The sequence below is a fragment of the Primulina tabacum genome, chromosome 18 (genome assembly GCF_025594145.1).
Source record: "Primulina tabacum isolate GXHZ01 chromosome 18, ASM2559414v2, whole genome shotgun sequence".
Taxonomy (NCBI): domain Eukaryota; kingdom Viridiplantae; phylum Streptophyta; class Magnoliopsida; order Lamiales; family Gesneriaceae; genus Primulina; species Primulina tabacum.
The window spans coordinates 10,173,279-10,195,518 of NC_134567.1; the positions used below are offsets into that span (position 1 = coordinate 10,173,279).

The 22,240-nt window shown below is 37.6% G+C and overlaps 1 non-coding gene across 1 annotated transcript; it reads right to left on the reverse strand.

The window, feature by feature from the left end:
• Positions 1–13,659: 13,659 nt before the first annotated feature.
• LOC142534006 (small nucleolar RNA R71) lies at positions 13,660–13,768 on the reverse strand. Its single transcript, XR_012816878.1, has one exon. It is a non-coding gene; the product is annotated as a small nucleolar RNA R71 (small nucleolar RNA).
• Between the last annotated feature and the right edge of the window lie 8,472 nt (positions 13,769–22,240).

The following is a 22,240-nucleotide window of genomic DNA, read 5'->3' on the forward strand; positions in this document are numbered from 1 at the left end:
AACTTAAAATATTTACTTGCACGTCACACATACTTACTTGGTGTTGTGGGGTTCGTTGGGCCTCGATCGGGGCCCTTGCTGCACATACTGACCATGATTTAACATGCTTAACTCGCATAACTTAGACGTAAGTAATCATGCTCCCTTACGAGTTCAATCAATTCCTCAGGACGTTCTAAAGTTCCCATGACTCGACCTTGTAAATCATTGTACTAAACCTTGACCTCAAACCTCAAACCTCAAAGCATACCATAATTTTTTTTTCCAAAATATGAAGTACACGGACCCCGTGCCCAAATCGGGCTCCGGGTTCGTGTAGGTACTGTAAAATGCGTGTGCAGAAAAAGGGGAGACACGGACCCCGTGTTTCGGTCCGTGTAGGGGACCGTGTAGACTCTGTAAAATGTGTCGGGCAGAAAGGAAAGGGCAAGGACCCCGTGTCAGGGTCCTTCAAAAGGTCCGTGTAGACTCGGTAAACTGACACTTTGGAAAGAACAAATGCACGAACCCCGTGCTTGGGTCCGTGTACCTGCTGTGACCGCGAAATTACGAAGGTTTCTGTACATGTTATGCTATATACTCTAGACTCGCTTACCCGGGCTAAGAATCGACACCACGAGACCATCTTAGGCTACTATGTCCTTGAATCCAGCCTATACTATTGCCCAAAAACACCCACATGTCACAAGCAACCCAATAAACCCGTGAGTGCGACTTTTGACAACAACACGATTTATGCGCCCATTCAATCTCTCAAGTGCCTAACGACACGAAACGAAGCCGCAATAATCATCTTAACAACATGCTAACCATACCTAGACGCAGCAACGATCGCACGTCGATCCCCCACGAAAAACGCCATAACTCACTCAATTTTCACCCAAAAATCTCGAATATTATATCAAATCGAAGGCATCAAAAAGTTCTACAATTTTCTAGTTGAAAGTTTTCCCAAAATATCGACTGAAAATTCGCAGTTTCAACTAGTAAAGTAAAACGTGATTTTTGATTCCTAAAATGGTTTCAAAAGTGATCCCAACACAATTGCTCAAACTTCTACACGTCGCACACATGGTTTTACGCATAAATAACAACGCACGCATAATATGACATGATCGATGCATCAAGAACAGAATATACGTGCCTTTTGATATATATAAATACCGAACGACGTCACCGAAGCGGAGATAGAAGCGAGGTTGATCCAGGACGATTTTGCAATGATTTTCTTGCCACAAAATACATGAAACTCGCTGGAAAATTATTGGAAAAGGGGGCGGCAACTTTCTCCTCCAAGAACCCTAGTTTTCTTTCTTTTAAAAATCTGAAAAATAAAAGTGTGTGAGAGTCTACACAGACCCCTACGCGGACCAAAGCACGGGGTCCGTGTCTCCCCTTTTTCTGCACACGCATTTTACAGTACATACACGGACCCGGAGCCGGACCTGGGCACGGGATCTGTGTACTTCATATTTTGAAAAAAAAAAATTTATGGTATACTTTGAGGTTTGAGGTCAAGGTTTAGTACAATGATTTACAAGGTCGAGTCATGGGAACTTTAGAACGTCCTAAGGAATTGATTGAACTCGTAACGGAGCATGATTACTTACGTCTAAGTTATGAGAGTTAAGCATGTTAAATCATGGTCAGTATGTGCAGCAAGGGCCCCGATCGAGGCCCAACGAACCCCACAACACCAAGTAAGTATGTGTGACGTGCAAGTAAATATTTTAAGTTTTTGAGGTATGCTAAATGTCTTGTGACCAAATTATGTTTAGGATTGGAAAGCGTTAAATTATGAACGGGAACCAATCCGCCCGTTAAATTATGAACAGGTTAGATCGAGGTTGTAAAGCGTTAAATTATGAACGGGGACCAACCAGCCCGTTAAATTATGAATGGGGATCTAATGTATGTGGCAGTGGATACGTCCATGTCAGCCCAGTACTGTGGTTTGTCTGATCAGGCATTTATTATGTTATGGGTCACTTGCTTTGAAACATGCCTCTACGCAAAATGATGAAGTTATGTATGTTCTAGTATGCAGTATCTTTATGACAAGTTTTCACGGACCCAAGCACGGGGTCCGTGCATTTGTTCTTTCCAAAGTGTCAGTTTACCGAGTCTACACGGACCTTTTGACGGACCCTGACACGGGGTCCGTGCCCCTTCCTTTCTGCCCGACACATTTTACAGAGTCTACACAGACCCCTACACGGACCAAAGCACGGGGTCCGTGTCTCCCCTTTTTCTGCACATGCATTTTCAGTACCTACACGGACCCGGAGCCGGACCTGGGCACGGGGTCCGTGTACTTCATATTTTGGAAAAAAAAATTATGGTACGCAATGATTTGAGGTCAAGGTTTAGTACAATGATTTACAAGGTTTGAGGTCAAGGTTTAGTACAATGATTTACAAGGTCGAGTCATGGGAACTTTAGAACGTCCTAAGGAATTTATTGAACTCGTAAGGGAGCATGATTACTTACGTCTAAGTTATGCGAGTTAAGCATGTTAAATCATAGTCAGTTTGTGCAGCAAGGGCCCCGATCGAGGCCCAACGAACCCCACAACACCAAGTAAGTATGTCTGACGTGCAAGTAAATATTTTAAGTTTTTGAGGTATGCTAAACGTCTTGTGACCAAATTATGTTTAGGATTGGAAAGCGTTAAATTATGAACGGGGACCAATCCGCCCGTTAAATTATGAACGGGTTAGATCGAGGTTGGAAAGCGTTAAATTATGAACGGGGTCCAACCAGCCCGTTAAATTATGAACGGGAATCTCATGTATGTGGCAGCGGATACGTCCCTATCAGCCCAGTACTGTGGTTTGTCTGATCAGGCATTTATTATGTTATGGGTCACTTGTTTTGAAACATGCCTCTACGCAAAATGATGAAGTTATGTATGTTCTAGTATGCAGTATCTTTATGACAAGTTTTCACGGTATGGCACGTCTATGTTACGTGTGTATGTTCAAGTTTTAGTACGCAAATTCAAGTTTGAGTATGTAAGTTCTATTTTAAAGTTGCATGCAGTTTTATTATGTAGTACTCGCTATTTCCAGTTTATACGTGTTGAGTATTTAGACTCACTAGACTTGATCGATGCATGTGAGTATGTTGATGAGGAGACAGGAGGTGGCGACCAAGGGGCAGGCTTGGACTGAACGGGAGGCTAACCCGAGGACCGCAATGTTTATGTTTTTATGCAAATGTTAATTTACTCTGATTTCATGTTTTGAGGGAAACACTTTGAGCAAACCTTTTGTGAGCAAATTATATTTAAGTATTTTTAACAAGCATGTCTTATGGGGGAGTTGGTTGGGATATTTTATGGTAGACTTTGAAGGTTATTTTATGTTTAAGAAAATTTTGAGTATGAAAAGTACAGTACTTTACAAGAACACCGCTCTGATGCACAGTGCTCGCTATTTCCCAATTTATACGTGTTGAGTCTTTAGACTCACTAGACTTGATCGATGCAGATGAGTATGCTGATGAGGAGACAGGAGGTGGCGACCAAGGGGCAGGCTTGGACTTAATGGGAGGCTAACCCGAGGACCGCAATGTTTATGTTTTTATGCAAATGTTAATTAACTCTGATTTCATGTTTTGAGGGAAACACTTTGAGCAAACCTTTTGTGAGCAAATTATATTGAAGTATTTTGAACAACCATGTCTTATGGGGGACTTGGTTGGGATATTTTATGGCAGACTTTGAAGGTTATTTTATGTTTAAGAAAATTTTAAATTTTTCCGAAAATTTTGAGTATGAAAAGTACGGTACTTTACAGTTGGCATCCAATTGCCAATGCCAGAATTCGACATCATATTGGGAATGGACTGGCTGACTAAGAACAGAGTTCTGATCGATTTTCAGAAGAGACCAGTGTTGGTCAGACCGCTGGGCATGGAGCTGTTCCTATTTGAGCCAGCTAGATGGTGGAGTTTACCTCGCATGATTTCGTGCATGCAGGCGAGGAGACTAATTCTAAGGGGTGTCAGGCTTTCTTGGCCAGCATCATCGCAGCACCCGACATGCCCACTCCATCGCTATCAGATGTGCTAGTAGTCAGAGACTTCCCAGACGTCTTTCCTGATGACGTCACAGGCCTTCCACTAGAGAGAGAGGTGGAGTTTGCAATCGATCTCATGCCAGGCACAGTGCCAATCTCTAAGGCACCGTACAGATTAGCTCCAGCTGAAATGTTAGAACTCAAGTAGCAGATCGAGGAGCTTCTCGACAAGGAATTCATCCGCCCCAGTTCCTCACTGTGGGGTGCACCAGTACTTATTGTGAAAATGAAAGACAGGAGCATGAGACTGTGCATCGATTACCGTGAGCTGAACAAGGTAACGATCAAGAATAAGTACCCGTTGCGTAGAATCGAAGACTTGTTCGATCAATTACAGGGAGCTACCGTGTTCTCTAAGATAGATCTTCGATCAGGGTACCAGCAGCTGAAAGTGAAGGATGCAGATGTCCACAAGACTGCTTTCAGGACCAGATACGGGCATTACGAGTTCTTGGTGATGCCGTTCGGACTGAAAAATGCTCCAGCTATTTTCATGGACCTCATGAACCGAGTATTTCAGCCCTACCTGGATCAGTTGTCATCGTGTTTATTGACGACATTCTCATATAATCGAAGAGCCATGAGGAGCACAACCAACACTTAAGGACAGTTTTACAGGTCCTGCAGAGTCGCAAGTTGTTTGCGAAGTTTAGTAAGTGCGAGTTTTGGCTGCAGAAAGTTGCATTTTTGGGGCATATAGTATCTAGCAGTGGAATCGAGGTGGATCCAGCGAAAGTAGCAGCTGTCAAGCAATGGGTTGAGCCGAAGAACGCATCAGAAATCCGCAGTTTTTTGGGTTTAGCCGGTTACTACCCTAAGTTCATTCGGGAATTTCATCCATAGCAGTGCCACTCACTTCCCTGACCAAGAAGAATGCTAAATTCGTGTGGTGTGATGAGTGTCAGAAGAGCTTTGATACGTTGAAGCAAGCTCTTATTTCTGCGCCGGTGCTAGCCATGCCATCAGGGCAAGGAGATTTTGTATTATATACCGATGCAACTAAGCTCGGGTTAGGGGCAGTATTGATGCAGCAGGGGCGGGTCATAGCTTATGCTTCCAGGCAGTTGAAGGTGCACGAAAAGAATTACCTGACTCACGACCAGGCAGCTTTTAACGCATCTCTCAGGAAACATTTTCATAAAGAGATTAGCAACAACGGCACTGATAGATTCAGGAGCCACTCAATCCTTTATATCGGAGATATTTGCTAATCATTTGGACCTCAAGTCCATTGGCCTAGACGTGAACTTTTCAGTGACAGTCCCATCAGGGGAAGAGCTGTTAGCTACCAGTGTGGTAAGAGATATCGATCTAGAAATGCATGGCCACCTAGTATATGCATATTTAATCCTATTGTCAATGTCAGAATTCGACATCATATTGGGAATGGACTAGCTGACTAAGAACAGAGTTCTGATCGATTTTCAAAAGAGATCAGTGATGGTCAGACCGCTGGGCATGGAGCAGTTTCTATTTGAGCCAGCCAGATGGAGAAGTTTCCCTCGCAAGATCTCTTGCATGCAGGCTAGGAGACTTATTTCTAAGGGGTGTCAGGCCTTCTTGGCCAGCATTATTTCTGCACCTGACGTACCCACTCCGTCTTTATCAGAGGTGCCAGTAGTCAGAGACTTCCCACACGTCTTTTCCGATGACGTCACAGGACTTCCACCAGAGAGAGAGGTGGAGTTTTCTATTGATTTCATGCCAGGCACAGTGCCAATCTCTAAGGCAACGTATCGATTAGTTCCAGCTGAAATGTTAGAACTTAAGCAGCAGATTCAGGAGCTCTTAGACAAGGAGTTTATCTGCCCGAGTTTCTCACCGTGGGGCGCACCAGTACTGTTTGTGAAAAAGAAAGACGGGAGCATGAGACTGTGCATCGATTACCGTGACCTAAACAAGGTAACGATAAAGAACAAGTACCCGCTTCCTAGGATCGAAGACTTGTTCGATCAGTTGCAGGGAGCTACCGTGTTCTCTAAGATAGATCTTCGATCAGGTTACCATCAGCTGAAAGTGAAGAATATAGATGTCCACAAGACAGCCTTCAGGACCAGATATGGGCATTACGAGTTCTTAGTAATGCCATTTGGATTGACGAATGCTCCAGCTATTTTCATGGACCTCATGAACCCAGTATTTCAGCCGTTCCTCGACAAGTTCGTCATAGTGTTCATTGACGATATTCTTATATACTCGAAGAGCCATGAGGAGCACAACCAGCACTTGAGGACAGTTTTACAGACCTGCAGAATCGTAAGTTGTTTGTAAAGTTTAGTAAGTGCGAGTTTTGGCTGCAGAAAGTTGCATTTTTGGGGCATATAGTATCTAGCAGTGGAATTGAGGTGGACCCAGCGAAAGTAGCAGCTGTCAAGGAATGGGTTGAGCCGAAGAACGCATCAGAAATCCGCAGTTTTCTGGGTTTAGCCGGTTACTAACGTAAGTTCATTCATGGATTTTCATCCATAGCAGTGCTACTCACTTCCCTGACCAAGAAGAATGCTAAATTCGTGTGGTGTGATGAGTGTCAGAAGAGCTTTGATACGTTGAAGCAAGCTCTTATTTCTGCGCCGGTGCTAGCCATGCCGTCAGGGCAAGGAGATTTCGTATTATATACCGATGCATCTAAGCTCGGGTTAGGCGCAGTATTGATGCAGCAGGGTCGGGTCATAGCTTATTCTTCCAGGCAGTTGAAGGTGCACGAGAATAATTACCCGACTCACGACCTGGAGTTAGCCGCCGTTGTCTTCGCACTGAAAATTTGGAGACACTACCTATACGGCGAGAAATGCCAGATTTTCACCGATCATAAGAGTCTCAAATATTTCTTCACGCAGAAAGAGTTGAATATGAGACAAAGACGGTGGTTGGAACTGGTGAAAGATTACGACTGCGAAATTAGCTACCATCCGGGAAAGGCTAATGTTGTCGCAGACGCTTTGAGCAGAAAAGTGGCAGTTGTCGCTCAATTGTCAGCTCTGATACCGCTTCAGTCGGAGATTCAGAGATTTGGTCTAGAGATTTATCGTGAAGGCAGAGCCCCTAGGCTGTCTAATCTGATAGTCAAATCTGATTTGCTAGACCGTATCCGAGCAGGACAGTCTTCAGATGCGCAGCTACAGAAATGGAGACTGAAAGATGAAGCCAAGGGCAATGTTCTTTACACAGTGACAGACGGCATTGTGAGATGCAGAGGTAGAATGTTGGTGCCTAGTGGTGAGTCGATCAGACAGGATATTTTGACAGAGGCACACGCATCTCCGTATTCTATCCATCCGGGAGGTACCAAGATGTATAAGGACCTCCAGATTTTGTATTGGTGGCCAGGGATGAAGAGAGACATCCGCCGATTTGTGTCAGAATGCCTCACTTGTCAGCAGGTGAAGGCAGAACATCAGAGGCCATCAGGAATGCTTAAGCCACTTCCTATCCCGGAGTGGAAATGGGAGAACATTACTATGGATTTTGTGGTTGGGTTGCCGAGGTCAGTCAGAGGATAGAATTCTATTTGGGTTATAGTGGACGGACTCACTAAGTCAGCGCATTTTCTACCAGTGAAGACGACTTTCTCCATGACGCAGTATGCGGAGCTTTATATCAGAGAGATAGTACGTCTACATGGATTCCCAGTTTCAATTGTGTCCGACAGGGACTCGAGATTCACATCGCCCTTCTGGAAGAGCTTACATGCAGCCATGGGAACGAAGTTGCTTTTCAGTACAGCTTTTCACCCGCATACAGATGGTCAGTCTGAGCGAGTGATTCAAATTTTAGAGGATTTTCTGAGAGCCTGCATGATTGATTTTCAAGGAACATGGGAGTCTAGACTACCTCTAGTGGAGTTCACATACAACAACAGCTTCCAATCATCAATTGGTATGGCTCCCTATGAGGCGTTGTATGGGAGGAAGTGCAGATCACCAGTTCATTGGGATGAAGTTGGTGAGAGAGCCGAACTTGGTCCAGAGATAGTTCAGCAGACTGCAGACGTGGTGGTCAAGATTCGTGACAGAATGAAGACTGCCCAAAGCCGTCAGAAGAGTTATGCTGATAAGAGCAGGAGAGATCTCGAATTTGCCGTTGGTGATCACGTTTTCGTCAAGATAGCACCTATGAAGAGGGTGATGAGATTTGGTAAGAGAGGCAAGCTGAGTCCGAGATTTATTGGACCGTTCAAAATTTTGGACAGAGTTGGGACATTAGCCTATCGTGTTGTCCTTCCGCCGAATCTGGCCGGGGTGCACAATGTGTTCCATGTCTCGATGCTGAGGAAATATCTGGCTAATCCTTCGCACATTCTGAGTTATGAGCCGTTGCAGCTGACTCCAGACTTGTCTTACGAGGAAAAACCAGTCTAAATCCTAGACAGGCAAGAGCGTAGGCTCCGGAATAAAGTGACTAAGCTAGTCAAAGTCCGGTGGCTAAATCAATCGGTGGAAGAGGCCACTTGGGAATCAGAAGCAGATATGAGACTTCGCTACCTGGAGTTGTTCGGTAAGACTTAATTTCGAGGACGAAATTTTTATAAGTGGGGGAGGAACTGTAGTGTCCAAATTCAGTACACGTATAACCCATGCATTTATTTAATTAGTAAATCATTTAATTAATTTTAAAATGAGTTTTAAGCCATGCATTAATTATTTGAATGCATTATTTTAAATTATTTATGTTTAGGTGATGCAGGTTAAAATGTTTTTCGAGTTTCATGTTTCAGGCGTTCATTCGAAGCGGGATTGAGGAAAAGATCCGGTGACGATTTCTGACAATTTTTACTTTTTAAAAATGTGGTATTTTATTTTAAGTTACGGATGGGCATTTTAAATAAAGTTATTTAGCTTAGCATTTTAAAGCCTAATTTACGTATGTAGTGGTTTAAGAGTTTAAAACTTTAAAAATTAGCCTTTTGGTGTGTGTTATTTTAAATTAAGAGTTTGTTTAAAATTTAGTGTGTTTTATTCCAATTAGGGGATTATATTTAAAAAGGTTGTAGATATAGTATTCTATTTAATTTGTTAATCGAGTAACATTTTAACTAGCATTTAAATTAGCATTTTATTAGTTTGTTAATTATTTAATTAAGCCAAATTTTAATCCCCTAATCTAGCCAAACACACACACTGCACGTAAAAACACACAACATACACACACTTTTATTTTTCAGATTTTTAAAAGAAAGAAAACTAGGGTTCTTGGAGGAGAAAGCTGCCGCCCCCTTCTCCAATAATTTTCCAACGAGTTTCGTGTATTTTGTGGCAAGAAAATCGTTGCACAATCGTCCCGGATCAACCTCGCTTCTATCTCCGCTTCGGTGACGTCGTTCGGTATTTATATATATCAAAAGACACGTATATTCTGTTCTTGATGCATCGATCATGTCATATTATGCGTGCGTTGTTATTTATGCGTAAAACCATGTGTACGATGTGTAGAAGTTCGAGCAATTGTGTTGGGATCACTTTTGAAACCATTTTAGAGATCAAAAATCACGTTTTTACTGTTCTGGTTGAAACGGCGAGTTTTTAGTCGATATTTTGATAAAACTTTAAACTAGATAATTGTAGAAGTTTTTGATACCTTCAATTTGACAGTAAATTCAAAATATTTGAACAAAAATTGAGTGAGTTATGGTTTTTTTCGTGAGACTGCTCAAACTGCATTTTTCAGAAATTATGTTTTGATGTGTTCTTGAGATTTTATTGTTGCAGGCTTCGTTGGGGATCGTCGGATGATCAATGCTGCATTTAGGTATACTTAGTACGATGTTGGGAGTATTTTTGAGGTTTCGATTCATGTCAATAGGCGCTCGATTTAATTAAAAGTCGTGGGTAATTTTTGATGTCAATTACAATGTTTTGATTTGTATGTGTCGTAGGGTGAACATAGTCGCCTTGGGGATTTGTACGAATTTGGTTTGAGGTTATGGCGTGCTAGGATGAGCCTTGGAGTGTCGATTCATAGTCCGCGCAATCGAGTCTAGAAAGTTAAGCGAAACATGTACAAAATTTTCGTAAGTTCGCGTTCACAGTAAGTACCTGGACCCTCACCCGGACCCCCACACGGGGTCCGTGCCCTTGTTCCACCGAAGTGCCTTTTTCCAGAGTCTACACGGACCCTGACACGGGGTCCGTGTCCACCTTCCCTTTCGAGCCTTCTCATCCGAGTCTACACGGACCCCTACACGGAGGTAGGCACGGGGTCCGTGTCCTTCACAACTTTGGGGAAAATTTCTATAGTATGCTTTGGGGGGTGGGGGGTTGATGGCATGGTTTTAGTTCAGTGATTTACGCAGTCGAGTCATGGGAATTTACAACGTCATAAGGAATTGAATGAGTTCTTATGTAAGCTTGAAATTATGTCTAAGTTACGCAGATAAGCATGCCAATTCATGATTAGTAGGCGCAGCAACGCCCCCGATCGAAGTCCAACGAATCCCTCAACGCCAAGTAAGTATGTGTGACGTGCAAGTAAATATTTTAAGTTTTTTAGGTATGCTAAATGTCTTGTGACCAAATTATGTTTAGGATTGGAAAGCGTTAAATTATGAACGGGGACCAATCTGCCCGTTAAATTATGAACGGGTTAGATCGAGGTTGGAAAGCGTTAAATTATGAACGGGGACCAACCAGCCCGTTAAATTATGAACGGGAATCTCATGTATGTGGCAGTGGATACGTCCCTGTAAGCCCAGTACTGTGGTTTGTCTGATCAGGCATTTATTATGTTATGGGTCACTTGCTTTGAAACGTGCCTCTACGCAAAATGATGAAGTTATGTATGTTCTAGTGTGCAGTATCTTTATGACAAGTTTTCACGGTATGGCACGTCTATGTTACGTATGTATGTTCAAGTTTTAGTACGCAAATTCAAGTTTAAGTATGTATGTTCTATTTTAAAGTTGCATGCAGTTTTATTATGTAGTACTCGCTATTTCCAGGTTTATACGTGTTGAGTCTTTAGACTCACTAGACTTGATCGATGCAGGTGAGCATGTTGATGAGGAGACAGGAGGTGGCGACCAAGGGGCAGGCTTGGACTGAACGGGAGGCTAACCCGAGGATCGCAATGTTTATGTTTTTATGCAAATGTTAATTTACTCTGATTTCATGTTTTGAGGGAAACACTTTGAGCAAACCTTTTCTGAGCAAATTATATTGAAGTATTTTTAACAACCATGTCTTATGGGGGACTTGGTTGGGATATTTTATGGTAGACTTTGAAGGTTATTTTATGTTTAAGAAAATTTTAAATATTTCCGAAAATTTTGAGTATGAAAAGTACGGTACTTTACAGTTGGTATCAGAGCGGTGTTCTTGTAAAGGGTTACGCCTACCGCCAGCCGCAAGAAGCTCACGAGGTCACACCTCAAGTCTGTAAGTTTTAAAGTTTCAAAAATTTATGCTACGTAGTATGCATTGAGCCATGATTTCAGCATGTTTATGTTTAAGTTCAAATTTCGTGCATCGTATGTCATTTATATCATATTCATGCATGTTGGGTTTACGTGTTGGGTAATTCATTGGAATAGTATGCCTCCTAGACGTATGATTAACCTGGAAGCTAGGGAGGAGGATAGAGAGCCTCGAGATGAGGGAAGAGCCAATCCTCCACCACCACCTCCAGATATGCAGGCGCAGATGCTTGCTGGTATGATGCAATTCTTCGCACAGTTTGCGAGGAACCACACTGCTGTAGGCCCCGAGGAGAGGCCTAGACCAGAGGCAGTATATGAGAGGTTCAGGAGGATGAGTCCGAAGGAGTTTTCGGGTACTACTGACCCGATGCTAGCCGAGGGATGGATTAAGTCCATAGAGGTAATCTTTACTTCATGGAACTGATCGATGCAGATAGGGTCAGATGTGCCACGTTCCTTCTGACAGGGGACGCCAGATGATGATTTTTAAGATTTTTATTAGTTTATGTTTTCGTATGATTACGGATGATTTTGGTTATTTTAAACTGCATTGTTTTTACTGTCAAATAATTACGATCATTTTTAAATTAAATGTTATTAAAAAAATACGAGCTTTTAATTAAAAAAAGGAAAAAAATATTTCCGCACTTTTAAAACGAGTGAGACGTTGCATAGACAATCGAGTTAGCTTCGATTTAGTTCAAGAATCACTCAGTTCCATGAAGAAATGAAAGAGATATGCTATATTTACTAAACATGGTCGAGAATCTTGAGTTTGTGTAAATGCCTTCTGTTTATTCGAATTCTGTATTAATCGGTTGAGATTCTGAATTTGGTATTCAAATGAAAGTTATAGAACATTGTCTTGTCTTCGAAATGATATAAATTGGGCTTGATTCCATTGAGTATTGAGAGAGTTATGCTCCAAACACTAAACGGTGCCAGATTTGTACTGATGCAGAATTTCGAAAATTATGTGGTATGTTTCAGATTATGAACGACTAAGTAAATGACTTTATTTGACAAAAGTTTGTGAAGAAGAATTGTTGGGATTTTAGTTTTCTTGCATATCCAATTTGTGGATCTTGATTAGAAGCCGTATTGAATTAATTATGAATTTTGTACAGAAACTGCTCTGTTTTGATAAATGATCCGAGTTCTTGAGTTATAGTAGACTTTAGAGGTTCAAGACTTCTCATCTACACATTTTGATCTTCTTTTGGTAATATTTGAAAGGTATGTTACGGTCGGTAACATACGAGGTAAAAGTATCATTTTTATTTTAAATTGAAAATTCGATGGCTTGATGAATTACTTGTGATTTGTTGATGATTGATCTTTTGAGATGAGCTTATTATGATATTGACTTGATGAGATTGAAATGCATCATTGCATTGCATATTGAGCCGCTTTTCGATTCACATTTGATATGGTGGAGGTCGCCTTGATTTATTGATTTGTTGGATGTATGGAGCTATAGTTGAGTTGGCTCACCGAATTATACTACTTGTTGACAACATGCTCTTGGGAGTGCAACAATCAAAGTCGCAACAAATTTTTGGCGCCATTGCCGGGGAAGTATAATTTAATTTCAAGTCTATTTAATTTTTTTTATAGTTTATTTTTTTTTATTTGAATTTTTATTGCTTTTGTGTGTTTTTGTTCTTTTGCATTTGCATTTGCATGAGCATATGGTCACGTACACTTAGTGGTCGACTCATTTGAAATAACCCTTTATTTTATAAAACATGGCGGAAGAACTCATCCAAGAAAATGAAGATGAAATTCAATCTCAAGATGAACATGATAGACGAAGAACACTTAGAGATCACATGAATCCTACACGTACTAGTGCACCTTCATGTCTAGTTTTTCCCCCTGATGCATCTCATTTCAATTTTAAGCCTGGTATTATCCAACTTTTACCCAATTTTCATGGCTTAGATTCTGGAAATCCATACATACATTTACGAGAGTTTGAAAAAGTGTGCAACACATATAATGATCTAAATTGTAGCATGAACACCATTCGACTTGAGCTTTTTCCTTTTTCCTTTAAAGATAAAGCTAAAACTTGGCTACAAAATCTTAGATCGGGATCCATTCGAACTTGGGATGAATTGCAACAACAATTTTTGAAAAAGTTTTTTCCATCTCATAGGACAAATTCTTTCAAAAGGCAAATCATCACTTTCACTCAAAAACAAGGAGAAACGTTTTATCAGTGTTGGGATAGATACAAAGAATTGCTTAATCTTTGTCCACATCATGGTTTTGAAATTTGGAGAGTTGTTTCTCAATTTTATGAAGGCTTAACACCTAAAGATACGCAAATGGTTGAATTTATGTGTAATGGAACATTTGAAGATAAAGATCCAAATGAGGCAATTGATTATCTCGATTCATTAGCTGAAAATGCTCAAAATTGGGACACTATAGGTACAATCGAACCATCAAACAAGATTCAATTTCCAAATCAGATGGAGGTATGTACACCCTCAAAGATGAACATGATCTCCAAGCTAGATTTACCTCTTTGGCAAGAAAAGTTGAGGCACTTGAATTGAAAAAAAATGGTCAATTAAAAGCTATTCAAGAAATTGCGTGTCACATCTGTGATACAAGTGATCATTCTACAAAAGATTGTCCCACTTTGCCCTCTTTTAAAGAATATCTCCATGAACAAGTCAATGTTTTGAACAATTTCAAAAGGCCAAATTTTAAACAATTTTCTCAAAATTACAATCCAAGTTGGCGAAATCATCCAAATTTTAGTTGGAGGAATGATAATGCTGCACAATTTCCACAACCACATTTTCAAACTCAACAAAATTTTCAAAATTATGCACCTTATGTTCCTCCACCTAAAAGAAATTTGGAAGATTTAGTGAATTCTTTCATTGCAAAGCAAGAGTCTCTCAATACTCAAACTGCTCAAACCATGACAGATTTGAAAGATACTCATGCTAAATTTGCATCTGCACTTAATGTTCATGAAAAAGGTAAATTTCCTTCACAACCACAGCCTAATCCCAAGGATCATCATTCACAAACGGGACTTCTGGAACTCAACCGATGGATAAGGTAAAATCTGTTATTACCCTTCGAAGTGGTAAGGTTGTGGAAAAATCCATTCCTGAACCTTGTGAAGATGATGATAAATCAACTCCAAAGGGTAAGGATGTGCACCCCATAACTTGCAAAGAGGAGGTTCAACAGGCAGTGTCACCACCATTCTCTCATGCATTGAAAAATACAAAAAAATCAAATTTGAATTCTGATATATATGATATTTTTAAACAAGTAAAAGTTAATATTCATTTATTAGATGCAATAAAACAGGTACCATCATATGTCAAATTTTTGAAAGACTTGTGCACTGTGAAAAGAAAATTGAATGTGAATAAGAAAGCATTTTTAGCCGAACAAGTAAGTGCAATCATTCAAAATAATAATATTTTGAAATACAAAGACCCTGGTTGTCCTACTATTTCATGTATTATTGGAGAAAAAAAGATTAAAAAAGCCTTCCTTGATCTTGGAGCTAGTGTGAATTTACTTCCATATTCAGTTTATCAAGAACTCAATCTAGGCGAGTTAAAATCTATTTCGGTAACACTTTTACTTGCCGATAGATTTGTTAAATTGCCAAGAGGTATGGTAGAAGACGTGTTGGTCCAAGTTGATAACTTTGTATATCCTGTCGATTTCATAATTTTAGATACACAACCTATTGAAGCTTGCAATGCAATTCCTGTAATTCTGGGTCGTCCATTTTTAGCAACTTCTAATGCTCTTATAAATTGCAGGAATGGAATAATGAAGTTGTCATTTGGTAACATGACCTTGGAGCTCAATGTTTTTAATCTTTGTAAGCAACCACATGACAAAGGAGATGAAAGTGAAGATGAAAATCTTTTTGAAACTCTTGTGGAAGAAAACATTCAAGAAGAGAGTACTCGTGATCAATTAGATATTTGTTTAATTGAAACTGTTTAAGAAAATATTGAAATTGATCTTGATGGTTCTATCAGGTATCACTCGTTACCAGGATCGAAGAAAGAATTTGAGGCAAAATATGAGAACAAAGACGAACCACCCATATTGGAGTTAAAACCCTTGCCAAAAGAATTGAAGTATGCATTTCATGGAGAAGATGAAACATATCCGGTGGTAATTTATTTCAAACTAGCAAGTGATTAAGAAGGTAAATTAGTTGATATGCTTAAAAGACATAAAAATGCAATTGGTTGGACACTAAAAGATCTCAAGGGCATTAATCCACTAATTTGCACTCACAAAATTCACTTAGAAAAAAATGCAAAAACATCTCAACAACCCCAAAGGAGATTAAATCCACACATGAAAGATGTTGTGAAAACTGAAGTTCTCAAACTACTTGATGTTGGGATTATCTACCCTATTTCTGATAGTAAGTGGGTAAGCCCAACACAAGTAGTTCCAAAAAAATCAGGCATCACAGTGATAAAAAATCAAAAAGGTGAATTGTTAACAAGTCGAGTCCCATCTAGTTGGCGGATGTGTATTGATTATAGAAAATTAAATGACGCCACTAGAAAAGATCATTTTCCATTACCATTTTTGGATCAAATTTTAGAAAGAGTAGCAGGTCATCCACTACTACTGTTTTCTATCAAATTCCCATTGCACTCGAAGATCAAGATAAAACTACATTCACATGTCCTTTTGGAACATTTGTATTTAAAAGGATGCCATTTGGATTAGGCAATGCTCCATCAACATTTCAAAGATGTATGCTAAGCATTTTTAGCGACATTGTTGAAAATTGTTTGGAGATTTTAATGGATGATTTAACTGTTTTTGGGAATACATTTGATAAATGTCTTGAAAATTTGGAAAAAGTTTTAAAAAGATGTGAGAAAAAAGGTCTTATTTTAAATTGAGAAAAATTTCATTACATGATTACTTCTGGGATTGTTTTGGGACATGTCGTGTCATCTCATGGAATTGAAGTTGATAAAGCCAATGTTGATGTCATTGCCAATTTACCCCCTCCATAAAACCATTAAAGAAATTCGTTCATTTTTGGGACATGCTGGATTTTATAGATGGTTTATAAAGGACTTTAGTTCAATCTCTAAACCCATTTGTAACCTCTTAACAAAATACACTGCATTTGAGTGGACTCAAGACTGTCAAAATGCTTTTGATAAAATCATTCGACATTTAACATCAGCTCCTATCATGCAACCTCCTGATTGGTCTTTACCAATTGAAATCATGTGCGATGCGAGTGATTATGCAGTAGGTGCAGTACTGGGTCAAAGAAGAAACGGTAAGCCTTACGTGATACATTAAGCAAGTAGAACTTTAAACAATGCTCAAATGAATTACTCCACAACTGAAAAAGAACTACTTGCTGTAATATTTGCATTAGATAAATTTCGTTCTTATTTGATTGGATCAACGACTATTGTGTTTGCTGATCATTCTGCTATTAGATATTTGTTGATCAAATAGAATGCAAAGCCACGACTGATACGATAGACTTTGTTGCTCCAAGAATTTGACATTGTAATCAAAGATAAAAAAAGGAAACGAGAATGTCGTAGCCGATCATTTATCGAGACTAGTAACAGGATCATCTTGTGAAATGACACCAATTAACGATAATTTTCCTGATGAACATCTATTTTCAGTTACTACTACACCCTTGGTTTGCTAACATAGTAAATTTTCTTGTGACAGGAAAAATGCCACCATAATGGAGTTCCCAAGATAAAAGAAAATTTTTGAATGAGGTAAAAAAATTTTATTGGGATGATCCGTATCTGTTCAAGTATTATCCAGATCAAATTTTTCGACGTTGCATACCCGACAATGAGGTAAGTAGTGTCATTAAATTTTGTCATTCAGAAGCATGCGGAGGACATTTTTCTTCAAAGAAAACGGCTGCAAAAATCTTGCAGTGTGGATTTTATTGGCCCACTTTGTTTAAAGACACCCACGAAATCTACAAGATCTGTGAAAATTGTCAAAAATTGGGTGCGATTTAAAAAAAAAACATGATGCCTTTGAATCTTATCATTGAAATTGAAATCTTTGACTGTTGGGGAATTGATTTTATGGGACCTTTTTCACCGTCTTTTGGATACTTGTATATTTTAGTTGCAGTTGATTATGTTTCCAAATGGGTAGAGGCAATTCCATGTCGAACAAATGATCATAAAATCGTCATCAAATTTTTGAAACAAAATATTTTTAGTAGATTTGGAATTCCTCGAGCCATGATAAATGATGGGGGAACTCACTTTGTTAATAAACCATTTGCTTTATTAATGAAAAAATATGGTATTACTCACAAAGTAACTACTCCTTATCATCCTCAAACAAATGGACAAGTTGAATTAGCTAATAGGGAGATAAAGAAAATTTTGGAAAAAACTGTTAACTCAAATAGAAAAGATTGGTCTCTACGACTTAATGATGCACTTTGTGCATATCGAACAGCTTTTAAAACATCATTGAATATGTCTCCCTATAGGTTGGTTTACAGAAAACATTGCCATTTGCCAGTGGAATTGGAACATAAAACTTATTGGGCGATCAAAACTTTTAATTCAAGCATGGATGATTGCAACAAATTGCGCAAATTGCAACTTAATGAACTTGATGAACTCAGAAATGATGCGTATGAGAATTCAAGGATTTATAAAGCAAAAATCAAATCATTTCATGATAAAACAAATCTTAGAAAATCTTTTGAGATTGGTAAAAAAGTTTTGCTTTATAATTCTTGACTTCACATATTCCCACGAAAATTACGATCAAGATGGACAGGCCCATATGTCGTAAAGCATGTGTATCCTTATGGAGCTGTGGATATTGAAAATCCTAAAAATTGTGATGTTTTTAAAGTGAATGGACAAAGGCTTAAATCATTTTTGGAAAATGAAATCTTTCAGGAAGAGTTTATTTCTCTTTCTGATCCTTAAATTTTTATGTTGCATTTAATTTTGTTTGTTTTTATTTCAGGTTTCCTTAATTTTTTATGTTCCCGGTTAAATGACAGATAACGGTACTCCATGACTCTCATAGTCGGTTAAATCAGTTTCCCACAATTGCTGATACAAAAATAAAAAAAAAATCATTTCTTTTCTTTTCAAAATGGATTAAAATCTCTCAAAAATTTGTAAATATTTTCCTTCTGTTTCTGAAAATGTTCTAAGAAAAATTTATGCAGGTAGGTGTGAAAGATTGAGATTGTTAATGCAAAAAAGAATTCCAGAAGATATTCGCCTTGTAATAGAAGCTAAGGTCCGATTAGGAGGAGAAGTTCCACAATCATTGCTCATTCGGTATTTGTCTGGATTAGGAAAAAGAGCTTATGCGAAAAAACGAAGGGCAAAAAGGTTAGGGGTTTGTCATAAGTGTGCAAGATGGACTTGTGACAAACGATGCAGATCTTTGGGATGTGTTTCCGATAACAGATAAGATAAAATTGGTTTCATTAAGAATGGGCTGAGTAAGGAGTCTTTAGATAACATCTTATTGACTCTTGAGAAGCATTCTAGTGGACATGTGCAAATTGAACTTCTCCGTTTATGGAAAAAATTTCAAGATGAGCGTCATAGTCTTGGTAATCCGACTAAAAAAGACCATGTTTGCCAATTTATAAGAAAATTGGATGGGAAGCATATCCTCGACTCATAGAAGGCGTTGAAGCCGTTTCTGGACGTAAAACCAGAGGAAAATTGTGAGCCACAATCACACTACTGTTTATATGCATGTGTGTCATTATTATTTTTACTGTTTATTCTGATTATTCTGCTTACAACTATGACTCATAGTTTTTTCATAATAATATATTACCCCTATAAAATCTCTCATCTTTTTCTCTATTTTCGCATACCAAAAAGAAAGTAAAAACATGATTGGATCCTCTGCACAAACATTGAAAAATATTTGTGTATTTTGTGGGTCGAGTTCTGGAAAAAATGAAGTATTTGTAGAAACAGCGAATAATCTTGGAAAGATATTGGCTGAGAGAAAAATTCACTTGGTATATGGGGGAGGTAATATTGGGTTAATGGGATCTGTTTCAACATCTGCTCATCTTGGAGGTTGTCAGGTTTTAGGTATTATTCCTACAGCTTTAGCTGAAGGAAATATTACAGGAGTTACGATTGGGGAGGAATTAAAAGTTTCTTCTATGTATGAAAGAATCACCAAAATGATTGAAAATTCTGATGCTTTTATCGCACTACCAGGTGGTTTTGGTACATTAGAAGAAATTTTTCACACTGTTTCTTGGGCACAACTTAATATCCATAATAAACCTGAGGGCTTGTTGAATATCAATAATTATTATGACAGTTTGTTGACATTTTTTGTTAAAGCTGTGGAACAGAATTTCATTTCAGAAAATTCACGACGGATGCTCATCTGTGCTTCGACTGCCGACCAATTAATTGATGATTTGGAAGCTTTTTTTCATAAGCCTGATCCGATGATAACAAATATCAATTGGTCGCAATCAAGCAGTAAGAAAAGAAATTTGGATCATTGATTCAAAAATCGTGGATTGGTTTGCGTTTGTTTCAGTTTGTTATCTTCAATAAAATTCCAGGTGATATCTCTTTCATTATGTACTCTTTATTAATAGTTATTTTGACATTAAGGAAAATGTCATATTCTGATTAGGGGGAGAACAAACTTAAAAATAAAAAAAATAATTAAAAAAATTATTATTATTTTGAAAAAAAAACATGTTTATTGTTTGTATCTTAGTAATTTTTGCAAAAATATCATACATTACATGTTTGAAAGGTTTAGATTAGAAATTGTAATAATCTATCTAAGGATGTTTAAATTTTTATTTGAAAAAAAAATCAATTTTAATATTTTGATCACTATAAAAATATGATTTATCAAATCTTTTTGAATGATTAACCATTGTGATAAAATCAGTTATTTAAGTATATGGCCCAAGATATACCTGATAAGAGTGCCTAAAATTTTTAAACTCACACATATTTTGTGAGTGAGTGGAGAGGATTGAGAAAACAGGTTGCGAGCCTTTATTGATCATCAGAGAGGCTATCTATTGTTTAGATCTTGTGTTCTTATTTTGAAAAAAAAAATTTGATATTTCCTGAAAAAAAAAAGAAAAAAAAAGAAGAAAGATGTTGAAGATTTATGTAATTTCTAAGTTTTATGCTGCAACCCATTTATCTTTCATAAAAATACAAATAAAAAAAGGAAAAAAAAGAGAAAGAAAGAGGGAAATACATTGTACAAATTAAATAAATATGTGGTCAAGAAGCATAAACTTAGTCTGATTCCATGATGTAAAAAAAAATCCAAAAAAATATATAATAAGAACAACTGGATTTTGAATCTATGGATTTCCTATCTTTTGATTAGTTTGTCTGTCTGCATTTTATAAACCATTTTCCTGAACATTTATCTGTATTCCAACTCCATGAGAGAAATCATTCCCATAAATTGAAAAACTTATTAATCTGTGAGGATATGGAGTTGAGACTCTTAATAGGAATTTATGAAGGCCGTGTACGTTTAACTACCTGAAAAAAAGCTTTGAATTGATCAGTTCATATTATTTCATAAATTATAATTATAATGATCTTGATATTGCTTTGACAGTTTTAAAATTTAATTTAAACATTTGGATAGTTTTGATTACATTTCTATTTAAATTAATCAATATGTTTTGTGTTGCTATTAACGCTTAAATTGCTAGGGACTAGCAATAAGCTGGTTGGGAGTGTGATAAAGATAAAAATTTGTATATTAATTAAATGTTTTATAATATAAATATATAGTTTTTGTTTTATTAAATGTTTAAATATTATATGTTTTATAATAAATTGTATAAAATATAAATTGTTGTGTAATTATAAGTTTTTACTATTTTTTACAGGTTCGATAAAACAAGAATAAACTTTGCGTTGCAAATGGGATTAAGATGATTCTTGGACTTGTAGAAAGTTGATGTTAATATCTACAATATTGGTGGCAAGCATGAGATAAAAATTTTCTCACAAGTGGGATCAAATTAAGCAACAATTAAAGTTAACAAAGAAGTGGCAGTTTTACCATGCTCTAGTATTTTGACCATATCTCTCAAATTACTTGATCAAATGGTTAAAAAAATACCACAATTCAAACAACTCAGATATCTACATGTTTTATTTTACGTGGAGAAAAAAATTCAGATGGGAAGATTTTCAAAAGTGATGTGTATTAGAATATTAATTTCTTGGAACACCAATGAAGACTTATGTGTAAAAAATAATATTTTATTTGTGGTTGTCTCCCCAAATTTGGCTATAAATACGGAAGCATTGTAATGTATTGAGATATCCATCATTTTATGAACAAACCTTTGAGTTCATAATATTTCTCTCTTTGTTTTTCCTTTATTTCTTCATTTAAATATAATTAGCATGTTAAATTCATATTCAAAGTTTTACACTTTGAATAATGAGTAGCTAACTTCCTAAAGTTGAGATGAAAAGGTGAAACTCTTGGCATTATAATAAGGTTATTAAAATGTAAGAATCTATATTTTATATTATTTAATCATTATTTATTATTTATGTTATATTTATTTCTTTAAGTATTATTATACCCTATTTATAAGTGGGAGTTTTGATTTATTGTTGCTATATGTTACACTAAATTCTTGGAACCATTAAAATGTTAGTTTGGTATTACCAACCATTTAAAGTGGATGCCTTGA